We start from the raw sequence: 19,526 nt of genomic DNA on the forward strand, positions 1-19,526 counted from the left end.
CACACCAGATACGTCATGAAATCCCGGAGTGAAGATGTATACTTAACACGTCACATATGATATACTGTAGGCCAGCGCAGTGCAGTCGAACCACAAAACACAATCTGTTGAGCCCATCAGGTTCAGTCCATGGAGATCGACTTTTCTTTCAAGAAAAAATCCTCTGTGTTAACTAGTCTACGTGTTAGGCTTAGTCTACGTTGACTGTTCCACTAGGTCGCTAAAAGAATGTGTAAAGCAAACCGTAGGCTACAGTACATTTGAGGCGACACACAAACACAACACACCTCTTAGCAGGACCAGCAGCGGAGACTGGTCACTGGTGGGCAGGCAAGACGAGAGGCAACTGTGGGTACCTGATCTGCACGGGTTACCAGATCTGCATGATTACGTCACAAAATACATAAAATACATTCTGATTGGTCTATTAGCCGTTGCACTTCCAGAATTTCATTGGTCAGAATGTTGATTGCTGTTCGATAATTCGCCTGAGTTTATTGTTTTCTGTTGAAGGACCAAACGTACAGGAAGGAACCATAGGAACGCAAGTGTCTTTGAAATATTGAACCAGCCGCCCATCATCTATTGTGACGTAATCATGCAGATCAGGTACCCTGACCCGTGCAGATCAGGTACCCTCAAATATTGAACTAGCCGGCAAGCCGCCCAATCACCCAAACACCGATAGGCCTACCTACCGTTTTTGTAATATAAACAAATAAAACATTAGTTGCAGTATTAAATTGCAAACTTCTAGCCTGTCAATCCTTGAAATACAGAACTACCAGCTAGCCACCAAACATCGATGTACTCTGTCTTACTTATAGGAACGTATTTCCAACCTCTTAGTGTAGTAGACTGTCACTTATTAGCTAGCCATCAAACATCGATGTATGTATGTATTTCCAACCTCTTACGTGTGTCACTTAATATTAATTTCTATACAAACCAAGACGGCGGATTCCTAAAGAAACACAAGCACCCACACGTGTATCTAAATTAGCTATGTACCAAAAATACATGTTACCGTGACTCAAAGAGCTGTAAACAGTGTTGAAGGCTGCGTGTAGAAATCCGCTTGGAGCTCCAGTGGAAATTTGAATTGCGAACTAGCCTGTCAAACCTCGAAATACAGAAATACCCAGCTAGCCACCAAAACATGCAGTCTTACCTACTGTTTGTAATTTAAAGAAAACATTTGTTGCAGTAGGCTCCGAAATTGCAAACTTCTAGCCTGTTAATATACGGCTCTTCTATTTCTTATCCTGCACTGCCACCTAGTTATATATATATATATATTTCATCGCTTACAGCCCGACAACATTCGTCAGTGAATCTTTATGGGCACATCCTCGATATATCGGACATTACAATTTATGTAATATGATTTACATGCAAACTACCGGAAACATTGACGTAGTTAACCCAACCCTTGACAAAACCAAATCAGACTAAAGAAATTGACGAGCTATACATGTGTGAATAAAATGGGCAGCAAATTAAATTCATTTCTGTGAATCTTACTTTAAGTACCTTTAGTTTAAATCAATGTTTTCTTAAGTTTAAACAGGCCACTCTTGTAATATGATGTCTAGGCTACCTTTGCTTTTAATTAAATATACATTTCTAAAATACATAATTTCTAAAATCAGCTGATTACACACATAAACAGTAAAATTAAGCTTGTCCATACATTTGGAAATCCATTACCACAAATGACAAACAAAACAATTCCAGAGAAAACAGTGGACATGTTTATTAGTGTCTAAAGTGTTCCACAATGTGTGTTGCATCTTGTAAAGATATTCATGAGAAATCAAGTTTCAGTGTCCATGTCTGGTCGGTGCCAGTCCAAAGGTAGATCAATGTCTCACTGTCCATTGAGGCCTGTCAACCTGTGAAAATAAAACCAACAATCAGTGTTTTAAACCGGTTTTAAAAACTGTGGAAGAACTTTAGCTTAAAGGTCTATAAATACAGAGAGTCTGAAATAAGTCTGAAATAAGGTTTTTGTCTCTTTAGTAGTTTATTAATCTCTGTGCAAAGAGGTCTCATAACAGTGTTTCCTCTGCGTTTATTTCAGCATGGCGGACCACCACGGGTTAATTAATACCGCCATGGTATCAGAATCAGGGTAGACGCACAATGTAGCTGCAGTTGCTTTTTAAACTAGATGTACCGCATAGCGGTACAAAATATGACCGCCGCTCAGTCCTGTATCCGTTCCGCGAAAATAAATCACACTAATCAATTTGTATCCATCTTTTACTCCATCCCCCACTCTTGAAACTTTTGTGTATGCTTGTTTGGCGTGCCTGTGTGTGTGTGTGTGCGGCTGCACAGAAAGTAGCCTACTGGCCCTGCAAAGGTGAATAGATTGTAGAAAAGGCAAAAAAGTTGTAGTATTTTTATAAAACCTTTAAAATCTCTAAACAATCACAAGAAGGGCAGTTCATCACAGTTCATCCATTGCAACTGGATTGATGAAAGGTCACTTACACCTGTAGGCTACATTGAATTTGGGAAAAGCAGAAGGTATCAGCATAATGTTATATTTTTATTTATTTATTTATTAATAAACAAAAACATCTCTGTCAGTTCCATGCAGTTTTCAACAGCTATCAAAAACAAAGGTCATTTTTGGATGGATGGATTTTTTGTGAATGTTTCTTCTTCTACATAAGATTTTAGTCATCTTTAGTTCATGTGATACTTTATTGTCAATGCACAAATTATGTAAGCTTACCAGTAGTCTGAAACGAAATGCAGTTTTACATCTAACCAGTGAGGCAAATAACTGACATGTCCAAATGGGCCTTCATGAAATGCGTCGCTAGACTGTTCATACACATTTTAACGGGCCAAGTTGAAGAGCTGTTGTCCGTTATTGTTCGTGCAAATATAGGCTGATTCATGTTCCCTTGCATTGTGTAACTGAGGTCCATGGTTAGTCTGGCTTTCACCATACCAAGCTCAATCTTTTAAGAAATCAAAAAATAAATCACCGGCAGATCAGGCTGGATTCACCCAGCCTAGTCCATGGTAGGCGCCCGATATTGCTTAATTTTCCGATTGAGATATCCACGGTCTGGCTATTCTAAATGCAAAAATGCATCTGGGAGTTATGACAAAACCGTAACTGTTAACAAACTAGATCCTAATAGAAAGCTGTTAGCTTCCCTAAGCTACAGGTATAAGGTAGGCCTATTTACAACATAAATTGTCAATAGGCTATGCTGGCGACACATATAAAATCTCCTTTGGAAACCAATGGCTTACGCCTTACAGTATCAAGCGGACTTAAGCTGGCACATCGTGGCGAAAAGTTTTAATAAAATTCACGCAGCTCCGTGAATCACGGAAAGCGCGAATTAATTAGTCACTTCTAAATGGGACCCACTACACAGTAGCTTAAGGTTTGTTGCTAAAGCAGCCATAATGAAAGCCATAATGAAGGTGTCATTGTTTGGATACTTCACACACACATGCTTTTTAATCTCACAGACTACAACTACCAAGCTGGAATCAAAGCACATCGATTCCCCTCTCACACCCTGCACGCACTTCAAACAAATAAACAGGCGTTTCAGTCTCACACATGTATAGCCATAGGCAAAACTGTATCAGACCGGTGTACCGTTGGTAAATCTTCCATTGCACAGAATGATTTTTGTAGCACGTGCAACAAATAATATTACGATTATGTGTACAGTCCTGCCTTGGATACATCTCTCAAAGTGCGCTCTAAATTATTTGGTTTAGATGTAGATCATCACGGGTGCGTTAATTTTGAAAATAGAGTATTGAAGTAGCCTAGTGGGTGTTTGGGAATGAACAGAGCCGGACAGTAACGGAGTACATTTACTTGAGTACAGTGCTTGAGTACAATTCTGAGGGATCTGTACTTTACTCGAGTATCATTTTTGGGGAGTACTCATGGCTTTACTCAAGTACATTTGAGAGGCAAATATTGTACTCTTTACTCCACTACAGTTAGCAAGGAGCTCTCTCCAGATGTATAAGTTTGCCATGGTTGCGTATAGGGATGTAACGGTATGAAAATTTAACCTCACGGTTATAGTGACCAAAATTATCACGGTTTTCGGTATTATCACGGTATTTTTAAAAGTGTGTTCAATATGTTCAGAAAGCACTGATAGGCCTACACAAGCTGAAATAGTTTCAAAAAGTGTCCCGTTCAGTTTTTCATGTTGAATTGGCTATGTGCTTATCGCTTAACTTACCCTACCATGACTTGGAGGTTGCTATTACTGTTATTTGGATCCAATGAGTGAGACCAGGCTTGGAATTTCACCATTCTGGGGGCAAGGCCACTTGGCCTTCAGTTGGGCATATTGGTGGAGGGCACAAAGGCCACATAGGCTATAAAAAATATCAAAGTTGTATAGCCTATTCACTGCAGTAGACCTGCATCACTGTATGAAACATTACAAAAACATGCAACATGACATATTATATAGAACTGCAAATCATCTGAACATCTAATATTTACAGATATCTAGGCTATATTTAACATTTATTTTATATTTGGCCTGTTATGAAATCATGTATTGAACAATTTAAGCACAGTTCAGCTTTAAAGCTACATTGTGTACTTTTTTGAGTTAATTCTTAGCAAAAACCCATTTGTTCTTTCAAAAATATGTGCTCATTCATGTGTAATTATTTCCACTTACTAATCAAAGTATTCTCGTAAGTGTAGAATCTGCTATTCCAAATACATACGCGCGAGTCGCGCAAATGGCTGAATCCATGTTGCTCCTCCATCTTTGAAATACATTCGCCAACTAGGGACATTCCTGGAAATTCAGCTCCGCCTTTCGCGCTTGTAGGCAACACTCATTGCATGATCAGTCTACTCGCGACTGCCGGCAGATTTGAAAGTCTGTTGAAAATGGAGGATTACAACTATTCTCGAGGACATGAAAAGGAGTCGCCAAGGAAGCGAAAAAGAGAATTAAAACGCCAACGCGACCGGAAAAACAACAGACCAAAGTCAATATTGGAGTGGCTTTTCTAAGATGGAAAGAGCTCGTGAGGAGCAAGGATTTTAAAAGGGACGCCGAAATTGCCTGCTTTCTCCTCGACAGGTAATTTGGCCTATTCGTGTAAACATACAGTCTATGGTGTAAATTCGAAGTTTTATAGTTGCTTGGCTTAGTATAGCATGGTTGTCCATAACGCTAGAATGACGTCTGGGATACTTTTCCTCGCGTCGATGAAAAAGGATTGTAACATAAATCTGCTATGACGGATCACAGGCAAAGGGCACTAAATTGTAGTTATTTTTCATTGCTTTTGCTTTGTAGCCTAAATATTATATCCTAATCTGATAATGCTAGTGTAGCCAATTCCAAGGGTGACGTTCACATCCTGAGGCCTGTCCTGTAGTCTTATTAATTGTAGACGTAGCCTACTAAATTGTCTGAACGTTTTTCACTGCATGAAAACAATTGTTGATTCTATGTGATTGTTGTTTGATAATAACTGAAAGTATATTTTTAATATCTTGGTGTTTACCATTTTATGTACTGTTATATGTTGTGAAACGCTCTGCTTATTCATTTCAGATGAGCATCTTGGCGCAATTGCAGAAGCCCCTGAAATTGAGAACCTTGAACAGAGGTAACCCATCAATGCTCATAATGTCTATACCCGATGACATTCTCTATTGTATATTTTCATGATATAAGCATTTATATATATTTTTTACAAAGCCTACATGACATGAGCATCGTGGAGGAGGATGTGGACGAAATTCAATGGTCTTGTTATGTGATGCACGTGCATGCCTTCATTGTAACCTTGCCTGTAACTCAGTCTAGGCAAAATAGCACTATACAGATTAGTAACAATATGTTGAACTATATAAAATGGCGTGTATGTCTAACGACACTGCATGTCTTCCACAGGATCAGCTTTCCAGGAGACTGCAAATTTAGAATGATGGCCCATGTTGCTTCAAAGGCACCATACAAAAAGGAAGGGTTCATGTGTAAATACCATAATTTGTTAATTTCTGTAAATAAATATATTGCAAATAACATTGTTGACCATGTTACTGTCATTTGGTGTTTCAAAATGGTAAATTACCACAACTCCTTTTTTAATTATAAGTTTGTGGATGTAATGTATGAGGTACAGCATGAACAGTCTCTTATCAATTCTAAAAGTTTTTATTTTCATGAAAGCAAAATATAGCGATGTACCGGTGTAAAATAAATTAAATACAGTTTTAAAAGGAACAGGCAGTACAAGAACACTAATACAAAACTATTTACAATAACACAACATTACAACATTATAGGAAGGTGAAATAAATTCCAGAGATGTCCCTGAGGGTCAGGGAATTTATCCCTTATCCTACACACACAGCTTGGGATCACTCTTCTATTACCCTGTCCTAGAGACCCATGCTGCCAGAAAATGAAATGTCTGTAGGTAGCATATCTGAACTCTATTGTCATCACCTGGCTCTCTTACATGGCCTAATGCTGTGATGTCTGTGATGTACTGCCTGTGAATCTGGAGAAAACCTTCATCTAGGCAGTGCTGTGTGTAGTGAGGCAGAAGGCTCACACAGGTGGCAGGGTTTTGTCCACAGCATTTTCTCTTCTGATCGATTGGCATGTCTCTGCAGTGTGTACAACTACACCAAGGCATCCCTGGCACAGGTGGGGGGACGACATGTCTGCACTGATGCATCAAACACCAGACCTGGCTGCCTCACTATAGCAACTGTGTGGTGAGGTTCCTGTGCTCTTGCAGGCTCATTCCATCCACAAGTCTGAAGAAATAAGACACAAGAAATAAGATCAGATAGGCTTGTTTAGGTAGCAAAGTTAGATTGTTAGCAGAGTAGTAGTAATAGTAGCCTACTCTGTGTCATTTTTCAAGTGTTCACACAAAATGATGAATACTATGTATGTGTATGGACAATGAAAAGGTGAAAATGTTGTGTAACATTTTCTATAGACCATAACGTAATTATGTGTAGTGATTTCACTGGGAGACAACTCTCATCATGCAGTTGACTGGCAACAGCTAGAAATTGCTACAAACAATTGAGATACAAACAGGCAGGGAAGCTACACCAAGCGCGTGACTGAAGCGTTCCGTTCACAACGCGTAAAATCAATTTTAGATGAATGGTCTATTTTTTTTCTGCAGCAGACGCAACGCAAACGAACGTGCCTGGTGCAGCTTCCGAGCTAATTTCGGTGTCATTGACATTGATACTGTTCAGAGAAATATATTAAAAACACAAACCTCCGTTGCTTCTCTCCTTTGTCTTTGAAGTTCTTCCAGTCTCTCCTCGTCATCTTTTGGAGTCTTACTTTTTCTTTGCCTAGGAGGTCTCATCGATCCTCTGCTACCGGCTCTTGGCTTTTCTTTACCTTTCCCTCTTCCTTTACCTTTCCCTTGCACCTCCGTTGCATCGACTGATCTCTGACTCTGCTCACTGAGAAAAATAGTAGGCTACGCTGTAAACATTGCCTTTACACTATTAATCTCGCACATACAGAATAACGATAGCACTGAATCTACTGTACTATAACATTAGCATGCATTCGTTTGGGAACCTGATAGCTGATGCTAGCAATGAAATAGTAGCCTACCAAAATAATGAAAACGTAAAACTAGGCTATTCACTTTACATAGAGGTCATACCCAACATGTTTACTGGCTATATAACTAAATGCAATGTGTAATTGTTTTCTAAAGTAACCTTATAACTGTAAGGAACACCGGACGAAGTCGTAGTACTGGAAGCAATGTTAACTTTGGCATGAAACGGCCACCGTAGGAGTTAAAATGCGCTCGGAATGGGAGGGGCTAGAAAGTAATATTCAGTTGGTTGTCATATAGAATTTCACCGCTAGATGGGAGAAGTTCTTACACAAGGTAGCTTTAAGAAACTCAAATAGCCTAGATGCATGCTTAGCATTTTGTGATCTACTTTTACAAACTCTTAGTCAGCTGTCCTCTGATTTACCGATATATAGGCGATATTTGTAACATTTATTTTGTATTTGGCCCGTTATGAAATCATGTGGAACAATTTAAACACATTGTAAAACTTAAAGCCCAAATTTGGAGACATCCATGCATGTCGAAATGTACTGCAAATTCAAAAGTGGATTACTCTGGAACGGCTAACTGTACAGGGGACTGCGTTACACCTTTATGTTCGGTAAGGTCTGCTGTTTATTCTGATATATGGTTTGTCATGTGTTAAACGAAAGGTTCGTGAAGTATTGCACCGAGAGGAATGGGTAGGGAGATGGACGAAAACCTTCAGTAGAATTTATGATGAAATTTAATTATATTATTTACGTTTCTCGCGAACCGTTCACCACAGCAATTCGCGGCTAACATAGTTTAAAAGCTGAGAAAAAGCTCTTTCATGTGATACTTGTGATGTCTGTGTGATGAGTAGGCTACTTCGCGAGTAGTTCAACTGAGAAGAATAGGTGAATTTAGACGCACTTTCTTTCTTGCGCTGTCACTTTCTCCACTGCGTAAAAGAAATTAGTTTGCGCTGTGAATGCTAAGATTATTTTGACAGGCCATAGGCTAAATAAAATTCGCTATTAGTAGGATGCAAAGCAGAATATTGAAAGAAGGGCACCAAGGGCACCGTGGCCTGTAAACCTCTGATTTTCAAATGGACATCACGGCCAACGCAAGGGGCAAAAACGTGGCCGCCGTGAAATTCCTACCCTGAGTGAGACCAAAGTAAGTGTTCGAAATAAAACTTTAGGCTACTGTGTTCTTCTGATAACGTGAGTGGAATGGATTTAATGTGCACGCGAACATAAAAAGACGCAGAGTGCAAATGATACAGTGCAAGTTTTGCGGTGAAAATGTTCCGCCTTTTAAAATCAGGTGTAGCCTAATCCAATTCGCAGTTAAAACCATCAATTAGACAACAGAATCAGTAGGGTACCAATTTTGCTTCATTGTACCAGGCCTACTGTATGTCAAAAGCAGGCTCGGATGAAGCTGGGAAGGATTAAACACACGGTTTCAACATCGTGATAATCAACCGTGATAATTATGATATTTCAAAAGAAAACGGTAATTGTTATCGTCAACATTTTTATCACGGTTTATCATTATACCGGTAATCGTTACATCCCTAGTTGCGTAGTAGATTTGCGTAAGCGCAAAGTGGTTCACTGTGTGTGTGTCTGCGTGAGGCTATGTTCAATTAAACTCGGTAGCTTATCCGTCTGGTCAATAGCCTCGCATTCAGGCCACTTCAATCGGAGCATCACTACTTTTTACATCAAATTATGGTGCCAGTTAACCTCCATACTCCATGGGAACATGAAAGTAAGACTTGTATAGTTGAAAGCCCACTCACCACATCAAGGTGCAGGCCACGAGTGGGGTGTTAGTAGGACAAGACACCTGTCTCTGCCAGGAGTAATGCGGAGTGAATGCTGAAGGTGGTCTTTTTCGTTGAGGCCTGACGGACAACAAAGAACAAACAAAGAACAACAAAGGACAAACAAATTTAGGACAATCATTGACCCTTGTACAAACTTCACAAGGACATACATAGAAAAGCATGACCACTGCTGTGTATAACATACATCGAACTAGAACAAGAAGTTTTCATGTGTTATCATGTTTATGATTAAAATGTATTCGCTGACGCTTTTAGTCCTTGGTTAAAACATAATTCTCATAAATCTGTTTCAGTTGGTTTCACCTAGCTCGAGTTACCAGGCAGCCACAGCGCTACAGTCTTGGGGCATGAACATGGGCAGTAAGTGTAACGGCTGTAGCTGCCTGGTAAAGAGGTCTATGCGAAAATCGCAGGAATTCCCCTTTACTATTTCGGAAAATCATAGTGTTAATAATAGGGAAAAAATAAAAACAATATGCAGGTTACAAGGCAGCCACAGCACTACAGTCTTGGGGGCATTAACATGGGGGCTCATGAGCATGCCCCCAAGAGTGTGGTGCTGTGGCTGCCTGGTACAGAGGTCTATGCGAAAATCGAGTGGACAATGGAGAAAACGCTTAGCTTACTCCGTTTATGACAGAAATTAACTTGGTGCCAACATGTTGTAGAAACACAACCCACAGCACTGCCTTTGGTGCAAATATACTTTTGTTGGTTATGCTATAGTCCGCTATTCACTAGGCTCACCGCAAGTGCATACACAATGTTTTTGGCCAAGTTTTGCTTTAATCCAGTTTACCTTCGTTTCTACCAGTCGTTGCTTTTTTTTCCCTGCGTCGAATTACGATTGAGTGCGCATCTAATGTAACAGTGGTGTCTCTGCGGAGACATCCACTCTCCATGTTTCATTTTTGCTGTTGTTGCGAGCGAACTAGTAGACTACGATATGGGAAATGCTTTCAATAAGATCTGTATTTCCTCTCCCGATACACGTTAAAAAAAAACAACGATTTCATAGGTCTACAACTGTAAGATTGACTCGATCGAGTGAGGGCCACAGGAAAACCCACTCATAAGTCCTAATAGCTCGTCGCTTTACGCGCAAATGGTTGACCACAAACCAGAGGCTGAACCGTGGCGCTTAGCTATAAACTGAGGAAAAGGTTAATAAACACACATGTATTTACTTTTTACCGATACACGTAAAAAAACAAGGTTCCATAGGTCTACAACTGTAAGATTGACTCTGACCGAGAGTTGGAAAACCCATTCACAAATTAGACTGTTAGCCACTGTTAGACTTACATTTCTTCTCCCGAAATAACTATGCTAGGGTAACATTACTTATAAGACCAAAGGACTGATTAACGTTGTTTTCATGAGAGAAAGTGATAGTTGTGTAACTTCAAAAATGTTATCAAGCAATTGTTATGGTAAATTCAAGTAATTCATGTACTTACCTTGATCGGTGGAGAGTTGTTGTTAGCTGGAGGGTGGTGATCTGCTGTTTCCCACGACAAGGTGATATCCAAGAGTCGTTTTTCAGAAAATATAGCTTTTGGCTGAGGATTGCTTTTGACAATGGAAGTGCTACTCTGAGAGCGGCAGGAAGAATAAACTTCTGCTGCAGTTATACTTATATGATGTTTCCACTAGCATATGAGCTAGTTTACGGTTGATTTCACTACTGTCAAACAGCAATACAATAGCATTAGCTAAATAACTCGCAAATATGAGCTAGTTTACAGTTGATTTCACTACTGTCAAACAGCAATACAATAGCATTAGCTAAATAACTCACAAATATGAGCTAGTTTACAGTTGATTTCACTACTGTCAAACAGCAATACAATAGCATTAGCTAAATAACTCGCAAATATGAGCTAGTTTACGGTTGATTTCACTACTGTCAAACAGCAATGCAATAGCGTTACACTTAAGAAACATAAAAATAGATCAAAGTATAACCTAAAGTTAGCTTATTTTCCCTGCGATTACAGCAGGGTTAATCAGACAGCGTTGTTTGCAGTCGTAGGTGACGTCACACAAACCAGCCAATCACACCACTGTTGCTGTGAAAGGGTCCACTTTAAATATTAAAACTTTTACCTCAGGCATCGCTTGAGCAACTACGCTTCAAACCCAGCCGAATTCTACTCTCGACTTTGAACGAATGAGGTGGCGACACATCATCTATTATGACGTAATCATGCAGATCTGGTAACCCGTGCAGATCAGGTACCCACACAACCGTTGCCCTGAGAATCGCTGTTGAGTTGGGAAGGTTGGCTACGCACGCGGTTAGCTTCTTCCAGGCTAACGGTTTCCACTCAAGGCTTTTCCAAAGTCCACCAAGTTGTAACGTTAACGCTAACTTAGTCTCACTAGGGCAGACACTCCCTCTTCTCTGTCCTTCCCGATCGACAGTAAACAGCTCCCAAGATGTTTGTACCGGGATGTGTTAATACTCTCTTGCTGATCTATTTAGCACTTGCAGTTACCGCTTCAGCCACCAAATGACTTCGACGTTAACGTGAAAGTTAACTTCCCTCAAGCAACTGCCACGTCCTGAAAAGAATATTGGAACGTCACGTATGACCAACCTCTTTACGTGTATGTGTCACTTAATATTCATTTCTATACAAACCAAGACGGATTCCTAAAGAAACGCAAGCACCCACACCATAAGTGTATCAGTCTTGTAAGGCTGTGTGTACAAATCTGCTTGGAGCTCAAGTGGAATTTTGAATTGCGACATGAATTCTCAGGCTAACTGTGTGTTGGGAATAGGTACCCACCAGCCCAGCACTAAACTCCGAGCGTGGTAAAAAAAATCGGATATTTCAGGCAGTAAAAGTCCCGGTAAGAACCAAACTAGATTTTGTTCAAATCTACACACCTATGGTTACTGAAAAATGTAAGGTTCATTTATCAAATGTTATTTTGAAGTGTTAAAAAACATAGTTGTTTTAGAATTTTCAAAATAATTGGTTGGTAATTAGCATGTTTTACGATACGCGACTATCGACCTCAGTGACTGTACGACTTAACTTTACTACACTGAACTGTTATGACAGCTTGTAGCCTTTTTAGTAACTTTTTCATCCCACTGTGAGGGCTCTGTCGGGGATCAGTGCCCTACATGGCTACAGACAGGCCAGCAAAGGCAGATGAGAGGCATAGTATTGGATGGGCGGTACTACCTGAGAGCCGTGCGTTAGGAAGCTCCGCCCCCCAGGTGTCTGTGCCTGCCTCTGGCCAGGTGCAGAAGTTTAATCAGGCAATTAGCTGCCTTTTTAAAGCTCAACAGGACAAACCTCAGGCAGACTGGCTTGAGCTTAAGAAGAGTGGAGACCAGAGGTCAAAGCCAGTCTCAGGGTAAGGGCTTACGGCCACCCCTTTCAGAAGTAACCTGTTTGCCCATTGTGGAACGTTGTGTTGTGATTTTGTTGAAGTGGAACGGAGCTGAAGTGGAACGTGGCTGAAGTGATTGTGCTACTGGAAGATACGACGGCTGGAACAGGAAAGAGGGCCTGAAGAACCGTGAACAACCCACCAAGATAACCAATAATGGCTGGGTGACAAGGTCAGTGACAGGGACTGAACTCGTTGTCCTGTGTCTCTCTCTCTCTCCTTTGTCTCAGAAGCCGACACGAGTCCTCTGACTGCCTCAGTCCAGCACTGAAGACTTGAGTTGAACTCTGCTCCCCATCCCCTTTCCCCACACATTATAAATAAATTCCTAAGTTTGTTTCACTGCAACCTCTGCGTCTGACTGCTTTGTTCCAATTGGTTGACCCACTATTCTGCCTCGCACGGCCGGGCGGCCACACCACTTTCAAAACCATGACATTGATGACATCGGAACCCTGCAAATCCATTATCTGATTGGTCAGGACCTCTATCGCATATGATATTTCACATCAAACGAGACAGTTTCGAATGTTTTTTTTCATTGCAACAAATTCCGTCCTCGGTGAGTACAGACTAATTAGAATAACTGTTTATTAACCTGCTTAATTTTGTGTGAATTTCATCCGAAAAATTGGACTTGGTGTGGACAGGCCTTAAAACACATAAAACAGCAACCAAACCATAATGTGCCACACTAGTCCTAATAATAATCCTTTACAAAGACATGTTTAACACCAACCTTAATGTCTGCAGTTTGCAGTTAGGACTAGACAGTCCCTTAGAGAGAAGCTGAACTCCAGAATCCCCCAGGTCGTTGTGGTTCAGGTCCAGCTCTATCAGGGAGTTTGGTGACTGTAGAACAGCAGCCATAATTCCACAGGACTTCTCTGAGAGTTTGCATTCAGCAAGTCTGCATAACAACACAAATAAAGACAAAATATTGTAGAGATGGATAAATGTAAGGGATACAATGTGCCCTGATAAATCAACGCAATCAAGTGATCTTTCGCAGATCATTCCCATGCCAAATCACATACACATACATAAACACATACACATATACAAACATATACACACACACACACACACACACACACACACACACACACCTGAAAGATTTGTAATGTTATAAGAGGACAAGTGTATACATATAATTTATTTGTGGCACACCATCAACCACAATCCTGTAATGAAGATGGAATTTCCCAATTCATAACATCAAAATACATCAAGTGTACACCATCTTGCATTTTAACAGTACAGTACATTTAAACAATAAAGATACTTGTTTTAATTTAACAAACTGTTATAAAATGGGTATTACACATCAATGTACAAATATCTGCCATAAATCAAAACCCCTTTAAAGTGTCCCAGAGTTAGCCTAGAAATCTAGACGCACCCTAGCGGCGGCAAATTAATTTGCTCACCCTGTACGTCTAGTATCGAACCATAGGAATTTCTATTGGCTTAACACCGTGGATGTTCTCCAATCACAGCGCTCTATTTCGTTAGAGAGTCTTAAGGCGGGCTTAACAGGATAACGACAGTCCTGCGACGGTGAACAACAAGGAAGGTGGCTATGGCGAACGAAGAGCGGTTGTTTGAATCGGCGTTGGCGTCAACTTTGGAGGAGTTGGACTTGTGCTTTTCATTGAAAGTAGAGCAACACAATGCACTTAAGTCATTCCTTTCGAAGAAGGATGTATTTGCCGTTTTGCCGACCGGATACGGATATGGTCGTAGCGCTGGCCTATTGCATGCCTAGGCAGTTTGAAAGACAATTCTCTGCCCGCCCCTTGGATTAAGCAGGTGAATGATTCGATTCCAGACTATACATTTCAATGATATAGGATGGCCCGCCAGGCTATCCCAGAGTGGGTGTGGCCCAATTAACCAATTACCCACACCTGCAGACTATTACTGACAGGCACATTTGCAAAAGCTCATTCAAATAAAACTGTGTTCTAAAACAGTGTAGTTCATCTTCACACATGAACCCAGACTAACTTTGAATTTGCTCTGCAGGTCAGTCTGGGCCAATATTCACAAAGAATGAAGGCTAAAAGTAGCTCCTAACTAGGGAATTTAGGAGAAACTCCTAAAAATAATGGGCGTGTCACTCGTAATTTTAGGACTCCTAATTTGTTTGACTAAGAGTAATTCACAAAGCATTTTAGACCTAAAATAGCACCTAAGTCTGCGGGGACTGATATTGTAGGCCTATCTTGCCAGTGGCAGGGGTGGTGGCTGTCATCACCCTACATTTCATGAACTTTTGTGAAGTTAGGGATTTCAATTAATAGTACCTACTGTAAAATATCAAATTAGTCCTTTGAGGCCTAGGCTATTTTCAGTGTAATTTTACTACTAAGGTCTTTGGTCATTGTAAGGGCCCTCTATTATGCTAGGCTATATCGTTTTCAAGACAACAGGCTACCCATATCTGGGAAAATATGATGTGATCAGACATGCATGCATATATATATTATGTCAGCCTTTATGTTAAGTGAAAATACTTTGTGTCTCATGATTGTTGCATTCATGTCACCTAGAGCATGCTGGTAGAAATATCTATTCAAAAGCACAGTTGATCTGTGCATGCCATGATCAACTTTTGATTCTTTGATATGGAAAGCAAGTTCATTATTTTGGGCTGCTATTAGGCTACATTAGAATTTCAGCCCAAAGTTGGATACCATGTAGAAATTTGCTGCAATTTCAAAACTCGGAAACGGCTACTGTACAAAAGAATGCTTCATATCATCGTGTTCGGTAAGGTCTGCTGTTTATTCTGATAGCCTATATGATTTACCATGCGTTGAGTTTGTGAGATACTGCATACCACCGACAGTAATGGGTGGAGATGGACGAAGCGCTGTGTGCTGTGAATGGAAATATGATGAAATGTCATATATGCCCAACGTTAATTTTCACGCGAACCATTTATCACAGCACCTAGCCGCTAATATCATTGGAAAGCTCCGGTTCCCCTCTTTTGTTTGACATCTTGATTTATGTGAGATAAGTACTCCGTGAGCTATTCAACAAATAATAATGAATGTAAATTTGGACGCATATATTATTACTATATATTTTTAGGGGGCTTTTGATCATCTTAGGGTGGCTTCAGCCCCCCCAAAATAGGTCTAACGACGTCCCTGTGTGAACTGATGGTTAGGTGGTAAGAGGTGGGGAAAGCTGTCTGTGGTGAAGTTCTCACTCTTGAACACCTGAGAAAGTCTGATGTAACGTATATTCTTTGTGACTTTGGCATATAGGCCTAATGAGACATATCTCATATACAATATCATACAATACAATATCATACATTTTGTCAGCCTTTTCTGCTTGTCATTCTACTTATGACATCGCTGACATTGGAACCCTGCAAAATCATTATTTAATTGGTCAAGAACTCTATTGCATACGAAATTTCACATCAAACGAGACAGTTTTGAATGTTTTTTTTCATTGCATTTTTTTTTTCATTTTCATTTCATCCTCAGTGAGTACAGACTAATTAGAATAAATGTGTTTATTAACCTGCTTAATTTTTTGTGAATTTCATCCGAAAAATTAGACTTGGTGTGGACAGGCCTTAAGACACATATAAAACACCAACCAAACCATAATGTGCCACACTAGTCCTAACAATAATCCTTTACAAAGACATGTCTAACACCAACCTTAATGTCTGCAGTTTGCAGTTAGGACTACACAGTCCCTTAGAGAGAAGCTGAACTCCAGAATCCCCCAGGTCGTTGTGGTTCAGGTCCAGCTCTGTCAGGGAGTTTGATGACTGTAGAACAGCAGCCACAATTCCACAGGACTTCTCTGAGAGTTTGCATTCAGCAAGTCTGCATAACAACACAAATAAAGACAAAATATTTTTAAAACAGTAAAGATACTTATAAAATGGGTATTACACATCAATACAGCTTAGAAGAAGTCGAGAGGACTTCTAGCTCACTAAGACCTATTCACAAACAATCACGTCACGTTGCGATGTTGCAGTATCTTTGCAACAGGTTTTAAATTATCTTTAAGAAGACACATAGGCCTACATTGGCAAAGAGGAGAAACAATTTGATTCACAATAAAACGTTACATTTAGTTTACTTGCAATGAATGGTTTTGGTTGTTGGTGGCGTTATTGCATCCCTTAATTACAATGCACAATTATTCCCTCGAGATTGACAGCTCCTGGAACCGCATGTTAATTTCAAAACATCGGCATCGTGACGTGAAATGCCACAAAAAGCGCCTTAGGATTGTTTGTGAGTAAGGAGTCCTCTCGACTTTTTTTATGCTGTCCCAGTCTTAAGTGCTACTTTTAGGGCTAAAATGCTTTGTGAATTACTCTTAGTCAAAAAAATTAGGAGTCCTAAAGTTATGAGTGACAAACCCATTATTTTTAGGAGTTTATCCTAAATTCGGCAGTTAGGAGCTACTTTTAGCCTTAAAAATCTTTGTGAATACGGGCCCTGGAAAAGATCCCATTGATGCCTGTCAAAGAACAGGTTAGTCTGGGTTTACCCCAGCTAGTAGTAGAATAAATATAATGTGACTTAACATTATATTTAGTCACTATAGTTAGCACAGTCTCTCCATCAGAAACTCACCGTGCCTTTCTGCAGCACCTCACAGCTGGGATCAGTCTCCTGCGCCCCTCATCTGATGTGTTGTATTTCTTCAGGTCAATCTCATCCAGCACCTCCTCAGACATCAGAAGCATGTGGGCCAGTGCTGAACAGTGGGCAGGAGATAACTCCTGTTTGATGTTCTTTGGTGATGACAAGTATGTCTGAATTTCTTTGTGCATGGAATCATCCTTCATTTCAAATAAGCAGTGGAAAAGATTGATGCATCGTTCAGGAGAGAGACCTTCTCTGTTGAGCTCCTTCATGTACTGACATGTTTCCTTGATGCTATTTGAGCTGTTGTGTGTGCGGCTCAGTAGACCTTGCAGAAGTCTGTGATTGCTCTCCAGAGAAATTCCCATAAGGAAGCGAAGAAAGAGATCCAGGTGTCCGTTCTGGCTCTCCAAAGCCTTATCAACTGCACTCTTAAGTAACACATGTAAGTTGTCTTCAGTTTGTAATCCTAATACTGATTTAAGAGAAGATAACATTGACGGATTGAGTTCATTTCTCTGCTCATCACTGATGAGGGATTTCAGAGCTTCAAGGTTCTTAGCCAAATATGAGTGAAACACAAACACAGCTGCCAGAAACTCCTGGACACTCAGATGCACAAAGCAGTAGACCTTCTTCTCTTGAGATTCCACAGATTCTGTCTTGAAAATCTCAGTGCACATGCCAGAATACACTGAGGCTTCACTGACATCAATACCACACTCTCTCAGGTCTTCCTCATAAAATATGAGGTGGCCATTCTCTAGACTCTTGAAAGCCAGTTCTGTCAGCTTCAGTAGTATTGTTTTCTGTGATTCCAAGAGCCTCTTCTTATCTGTTTCTTGTCTTTCTTGATATTTCTGATCCTTTCGAGTTGTCTGGATCAGCAAGAATTGTATGAACATCTCAGTCAGAGTTGTGGGAATTTGTTGGGTGTTGTCCTGTCTAAGCATCTGCTGAAGTACAGTGGCTGCAATCCAACAGAAGACTGGAATGTGGCACATAATATGGAGACTTCTGGATGCCTTTATGTGAGAGATGATTCTGTTGGCCTGACTCTCATCGCCAATTCTCTTCCTGAAGTATTCTTCCTTCTGTGGGTCATTGAAGCCTCGTACTTCTGTTACCTGATCGATGTACTGAGCAGGAATCTGACTGGCTGCTGCTGGTCGTGAGGTTATCCAGATGAGTGCAGAGGGAAGCAGAGTTCCCTGAATGAGGCTTGTCATCAGAACATCCACTGATGATGTTTGTTTCACATCAGACAACTTACTGTTCTGTTCCAGATCCAGAGTCAACCGACTCTCATCCAAACCATCAAAGATGAACACAACCTGACAGTCTTTGTATCCATCACCATCATTCAGCTCCTTCAGCTCAGGGTGGAAGTCCAGCAGGAGCCTGTGAAGACTGTACTGATCACCCCTGACTAAATTCAGCCCACGAAAAGAAAGGGGGAACATAAAATCTACATCCTTATTGGCTACCCCATCTGTCCAATCAAGAATGAACTTTTGCACTGAGACTGTTTTTCCAATTCCAGCAACTCCTTTGGTCATCACAGTTCTTATGTGCTTTTCCTGTCCAGGTAAGGGCTTGAAGATATCATTGCAGTTGATTTGTGTGTCTTCTGTGTTTTGAGATCTGGATGCTGACTCTACCTGCCAAACCTCATGTTCCTTATTCACCCCTTCACTCTCTCCCTCTGTGATGTACAGCTCTGTGTAGATCTTATTGAGGAGAATCTCAGCTCCTGGTTTGATGATGCCTTCAGATATGTTCTCAAACCTCCTCTTTAGACTGGCTTTGTGATTCTTTATAACTCTCCTCAGGTTCTCGTCTGTTTAAAAATGACAAAACAAGTCATTAAAAAGTTATAATAAAAGTCAATAATAAAAAATACTGAAATTATTCATACACGCATAAACTCACTACAAACAGGCCTATATCCACAATCACTAAAATAAATAAATAAATAAATGAATAAATACATACAATTATATTGTTCAGTTTGATAACATTACTTTACTTTTAAT

The 19,526-nt window shown here is 40.3% G+C and overlaps 1 protein-coding gene, 1 long non-coding RNA gene and 1 pseudogene across 4 annotated transcripts in view; all 3 read right to left on the reverse strand.

The window, feature by feature from the left end:
• Nucleotides 1-19,526, reverse strand: part of LOC143136476 (NLR family CARD domain-containing protein 3-like) — a 234,962-nt gene that overhangs the window by 111,748 nt on the left and 103,688 nt on the right. The window lies entirely within an intron of this gene.
• Nucleotides 1-19,526, reverse strand: part of LOC143137511 (NACHT, LRR and PYD domains-containing protein 3-like) — a 53,081-nt pseudogene that overhangs the window by 19,913 nt on the left and 13,642 nt on the right.
• Nucleotides 1,732-11,379, reverse strand: LOC143137587 (uncharacterized). The gene is made up of 3 exons (XR_012990027.1): nt 10,900-11,379; nt 9,392-9,496; nt 1,732-1,895 (listed from the first exon to the last, which is right to left on the reverse strand). It is a non-coding gene; the product is annotated as an uncharacterized LOC143137587 (long non-coding RNA).

This window comes from Alosa pseudoharengus, unplaced genomic scaffold (genome assembly GCF_046254945.1).
Source record: "Alosa pseudoharengus isolate Yale_2024_CS ecotype anadromous, Long Island Sound unplaced genomic scaffold, YU_APseudo_1.1 YU_APseudo_1.1_scf_1, whole genome shotgun sequence".
Taxonomy (NCBI): domain Eukaryota; kingdom Metazoa; phylum Chordata; class Actinopteri; order Clupeiformes; family Clupeidae; genus Alosa; species Alosa pseudoharengus.